The sequence below is a fragment of the Rhinoderma darwinii genome (genome assembly GCF_050947455.1).
Source record: "Rhinoderma darwinii isolate aRhiDar2 chromosome 2 unlocalized genomic scaffold, aRhiDar2.hap1 SUPER_2_unloc_55, whole genome shotgun sequence".
Lineage (NCBI taxonomy): Eukaryota > Metazoa > Chordata > Amphibia > Anura > Rhinodermatidae > Rhinoderma > Rhinoderma darwinii.
In genome coordinates this window covers 758963-764778 of record NW_027461724.1, presented here as the reverse complement: position 1 = coordinate 764778, position 5816 = coordinate 758963, and the positions used below count along the sequence as shown (strand labels likewise).

The window sequence follows — 5816 nt, the reverse complement described above, 5'->3', positions numbered from 1 at the left end:
TTACTAAAATTTTGCTAGTACAATTTTCATAAAAGGCCTTCAGAGACTGTAAAAAACCTTCCGGTATACCCATTTTTTCTAAAACCTTAAAAAGATAAAAATGTGACACTCTATCGAAGGCTTTCTCAAAATCTATAGATAAAATTGCCATTTTACCTCCTCTCTCTTTCGTGTCACTGATCACATCTTTTAAAAGGTTTAAATTATCCCATATACTCCTCCCGGGTATCCCACAGACCTGATTGGAGTGTATGATCTGGCCTATCACTGCTTTTAATCTGTTCGCACATATCTTCGCCATTACTTTGTAGTCAGAGTTTAGCAAAGTGATAGGCCTCCAATTTTTAATGTCTGTTTTGTCCCCCTTTTTGTAAAGCAGGGACACTTCGCCTTTCTTCCAGGACCCTGGGAGGGCTTTTGTTCTAAAAACTTGGGTAAAAAGAGGGTGGAGATCCTCTTTTAAAATACCATAAAATATAACATAGAATTCTATAGGTATACCGTCAGGGCCAGGGACTTTACCTGTTTTAAAACTCTTTGTAGTTTCTAAAATCTCCTGTTCCGTAATATCCTGTAATAAAAACACTTGGGAAACAGGATTTAAAACAGCATCCACCTCCTTCAATGAGTCGTTCATAAAATCAACATCAACATGTTTTGTATTAAAAAGATCCGCATAAAAACCGTGCACCTTTTTTAAAATGTTTTGGGTATTTGTTTCCCCATCTATCTCATTTAACAGGGTATGCTTATCATTTATTTTCTTGAAGAAGTACCTGGAGCAGGTCTCATTTTCTTCAAGATGTTTTACCTTAGAGCGAAAGATTATCTCCTTTCCCCTCTGCTCCAGGCACTGGGAGATTTCTTTTTTAATTTCGGTGATCTCCTTCTCCACCTGCATACCCTGTTCTCTGAACTTGTATTGGGTCTGCAGACGGGTATTTAAATTAGCATAAAATTCAGATTTCTCTTTTGCTTTCTTCATCCCAGCTTTAATAAAAAAATCTCTTATCTTTATTTTCATTTTTTCCCACCAGGAAACAATTAGCATATTGGGATGTCTTACCCGTCTGCAGCCCTTATAAAAGGTGATAAAATCGGATAAAATTTGCGGATCCTCTAAAAGGGATACGTTTAATTTCCAGGCTTTCTTCGGAGTTCTCCTTTGATCGTTCAAATTAACTTTAAAATATAAAAGTTTATGGTCAGAAAACACGTTAGAATTAAGATCACATTTAAAAGGCAGTATTTGATAAGAGCAAAAAATAAAATCAATCCTGGAGCTGCAGTTTACATTGCTCCAGGTGACGCCGTCCTCTTCCGGTAGATCCCTATTGCATTTTTTAAAAACATCAGTAAGTTTAAAATCCACTGTAATATCTTTTAAAATAGACGGGGTTTTATCATAGTTTCGACTTACTGAATTAGAGAACCGGCGTTCCCCCTTTAAAATACAATTAAAATCACCAGCTAAAATGAGTGGTTCTGAATCATTGATAAAAAGGGGTAAAATTTCTAGCATTTTTGCTCTTTCTTTTTTGTCTGTAGAACCATAAAAGTTTAAAAACTGCCATCTAACACCGTTTATAAAAGCTTTGACCATTAAAATTCTGCCTGGTAAAATTTCATAAAAACGATCAATTAAAACGTTCCCTTTGAATAAAATGGCGACACCTGCGGCTTTTGATTCATTGGACCCGGACCACACTGAAGGTCCGAGTCTCCAGTCTTCCTCATATTTTTTATAATTCATGCGGTGAGGTATGCAGCATTCCTGTAGGAAAAACACTGAGGCGGTAAAAACAGAAAGGTAGTTGAAAAGGGCAGCTCTTCTTGTCTGTGAGTGCACGCTTCTTACATTAAGGGAAAGACCACATAACTCAGCCATGAGGAAAAGGGAGAGAGACAGTCTATTTTTATCTTACCCGAGGAGGCCTCAGCAGTCCTCCGCGTCGCCAGACACCCCACTCGAGCTCTCATCATCATATTTCCTCGAGTCAAATGTATGCATCGATGAGGTTTGAGAGGAAGACCCGTCACTCAGCTGACCCCCCATACCTAAGGCGCTTCTTGAAAATGGGTCCCAGACGGACTCAACGGGTAAGATTCCGCAATCTTTGGCAGCGTCCTCCCCTTCTATAGGGGCAGGAATCGCGCTTCTGGACGTCTCAGGGACCACGCTTACCTCGGAGGCAGCTGTCCCTATATCCCCCAACTGTCTGGAAGGGGGGGGACCTTCAGTTGTCGCTTCCGGGGGCACGTCAACTGGTTTCCCTGCCTTCAACCTGGCAGGTACTCCCATCGGCACCCCCGCTGCCACCTCCGAGTACGCCCTACGTCTCTTAGTGAGCGCTGCCGCTCCGCCCGGGACCTCTGCCTCAGGTACAGGCTGACCCAGCATCTCTTGCAGGCCAGTAGGATCAGCTTCATCCGAACTATCCTGCACCCCAGTCTCCTGGGGGGGCTCTTTCGTCCGCTGATCACTGGCTCTGCGTTTTTGTCGCCTCTGCTCTTTAGGGTCACCTGTTTGGGGGGGTCTGCTGGAGGTATCCATTTCGTCTTGCTCACCTCCTTGGGGTTCCTCTCTTTGTACGGGGGTGATCTGGCCTGCGGGCCGCTCAGGACGCCTTGGCCGGTCCTCAGGTTGTTCCAACTCCTTAGATCTGTGGGGACAAGTAGCATAGAGGTGACCAACTCGGCTGCAAAAACGGCACCTTTTCCCCAGAGGGCAAGTTTTGGTCTCGTGCTCAGAGCTGCCGCAGTTCCTACAGGTGCTGTCACAAGACTCCTTGGTGTGACCGTACTTTTGGCACTTCCTACAGAATGGAGGCATCCCTGAAAAATAAAAGTCTCCGGCCATATCACCTATTTTAAAACGTGCTGGCGGCAACATTATCCCTCCTGTAAAATTGGCATCTTTATAACATGTTACATTGAATCTCCACTTTGAGGTCCATACACCAACCTCATTCATGACTTTGCCAATACATTTCACAGTTTTAAAATAAGGGAATAAAAAGGACATCACTTCTTTTAAGTCGGCAAAAGGGCAGTACATCTTTATAACTATCATTTTAGTGATGTCCATAACGTGCTCATAAAAATCAACACCGTCCAGTCTCGGGTCATTTTTTACCGTATAAGCCGCCAGCAGATCTCTGAATACTCCATTCTGTATGAAAGTAACGTCGTATGTCCTCCTTCTTGGGTAATCCTGCACCGCCAAAATTTCTCGCTTCTGGATGTTGAAGATACCAACAAGTACGGTCTCCACCACGAATTTTAAGCCGCAGGTCGTCGCCTTCTCCTCCGATAGCACTACACGAATTGTGTTTTTAATCCGGGCATAAGCCGGTATCTCACATGGATCCTCGTCCATGGTGAGTAAGGTTTTTTGGGATCGTTACGCTACTCCTTAGTAGGCGCAACTTTGGGCGCAACTCCCCTTTTCGGTCGAAACCTACACGGGGGTATATGGATCGCAACCCGTTGCTCAGGACTAAGCCTCTCTCCCAAATAGCAGCACGGGGGTGAAGTCCAGGCGAACCTGGACGATCCCCCGAGGCCGAGAGAGAGGGTACCTGAGCACCTCCTAACCAAGACCAGGCAGCACTGACTACAAGTAATCAGAACTACACTTGATCTCAGCCAGAAGGCCGAGAAGCGATAACCCGAACGGGCCGCACGTTGACCGAGCCTGCCCAATACTGCTGTTCACCCCTTGCAGCGATTCAGCCTACTCCTAGGCAATTCCATGGGGCCCTGCAGGCTCACACACACTCACAGCTACTAAGCGGGAGGTGAATAAAGGCCGGAGAGGAAGCAAGACAGGATTTGCTTCTTTTGCTTGCACCACAATGCAGTGCTGAAAGAGGAAGTATCGACATAAAAACGCCTTCCTGGCAACGCCCAAATGCCCTCCTGCCGTGCAAACACTGGCAGCAGCAGCAGCAGCAGCAGCAGTAAGTGCATGCCCACTGCCACCCCTTCTCCTTTCACACCTTGTATCAGCTTTAATCCAGTCCAGTGCTGCCTGCTGAGCAGCACTGACCAACACTGCCTGGGCCCAGGCTTTTATCTCTGAGGCCCCATTATGATGTCAGAAAGCTGGCTCTGGCTCCTGAGGTCTCCACTATGACACGTGCAAAGTTCCGTCTGAACTTTATATAAGACGGTGCGGCTCAGTCAGTCACTCAGTGTTGCCTGAGAGGGCAACACTGCAACAGCCGGCCCCCAGGCTGTCTTTTTTTTGCACAGCTAGTTGCCTCCAGGAGGCCACAAGAGGGAGACAAGGGACTGCAAAATGGAAAATAGGCATCCACCAACTTTACAGACAACTTGTTCTCCTTGCTCCTACAACCTCCATCCTTGCACAGTTTGTTATTCTTCCAGGTAACATAGTAACAAATCCAAATTGCTGCTCTCTTTGTAGGCAAGCAAGGGTTTGTTGCAACTGCAATTCTTACTTCTTCTTGAAATGTAGGGACCACAGTACATTCCATCACATCCATCTAGTGTACACAGGTAGGTCCATTGTGACGGGCGGGCGGGCGGGCTGGCTGCTTTAATGGCTGTTTGCTGTTCCCCTACTCCACTCCACTATTTGACTATGGTGCTGCATCAATCAGTGGCTGGCTCAGGTGCAGCTCTTTAACCTACCTAGGAGGGAGGGCGGAGAGAAGACAAGGAAGGTGAATGAGCTGTTCCAATGTGAAATGCCGGAAACACAGAAACACAGACGACACAAAACAAGAGGTGGCAATGTATTAATTAATTGCATTTAATAAATTAGCTCATTATCACACATGACTGTACAAATGCATTGTCCAACAGGTGTTGAAATAATGGGATTAAAAGGGGAGATCCCATCCGAAAGACAAAAACAATGGCAAACACAAAAAGCACTTTTGGAATCTGATTTTAGTAAACACATAAAGAAAGGGTGCACCGGTCCTGGAAATACTGCAATACCAGGTCAATGCGTGGAGTGGACAGAGCAAGCTCTATTTCCATCTCCCTGTTCTAAAAATCCATTTAATATATGGTCCCCAGATAGGGGACGTATCAGATATTAAACTGATAAGAACAGATTTTTTTTTTTTTTTTTTAACTCATCAGTTTATATACTATCCGCATCTTATTTCACATAAAAGCTACTTCATACTGCGGTTAGACCTTACATCATATGAGTCATATCAGAAAATTTATTTCTTTACATGCGTTAACAATACAGGTTCCATTTTTTAACATTCCACATACCTTCAGCCTTAACCTCACCCCACCTTTTCTTGTCATAGAGGTACACAGTATGCAGCCTGGATAAAAACAGTTTGACAGCATCGTTTGGAGTTAAAACAGTCTTCCTAAAAATAATAAGATTTCTTGCATCCCAGACAGTTTCTTTAAAAATAGCAAAGACAATCCAATAAATACGTACATTTTCAAGTTTTGTAAAATCACATCCAATCAAAATATTCTCATAGCTAAAAGCATTAGATTTCAATAAGAACATTAAGAGCCGGTTTAAAAGTGATAAAACCTGCTTTGTAAAATTACAATTCCAATATACATGTTTTACATCTTCAATACCTCCACAACCACTCCTGGGACAGACCTCTGATACTCCCACACCTCTTCTCTCGAGGAGAGACCTTGTTGGAAGACAGTTATGTAAAGTCAACCAAACCACATCATGTTGTCTATTTGATACTCCAGGTGTCTTAAAGAGCTTCCAAACTCTAGCAGATTGTGTGTTATTTAAAAAAGGAACCTCACATAAAACCTCGTTATTCCTAACTATATCAATAATTTTCTTT

The 5816-nt window shown here is 43.9% G+C and overlaps 1 non-coding gene across 1 annotated transcript; it reads right to left on the bottom strand.

Moving 5' to 3' along the window:
• Nucleotides 1-4937: 4937 nt before the first annotated feature.
• LOC142679610 (U2 spliceosomal RNA) lies at nucleotides 4938-5130 on the bottom strand. The gene has a single exon (XR_012852830.1). It is a non-coding gene; the product is annotated as a U2 spliceosomal RNA (small nuclear RNA).
• Nucleotides 5131-5816: the final 686 nt, after the last annotated feature.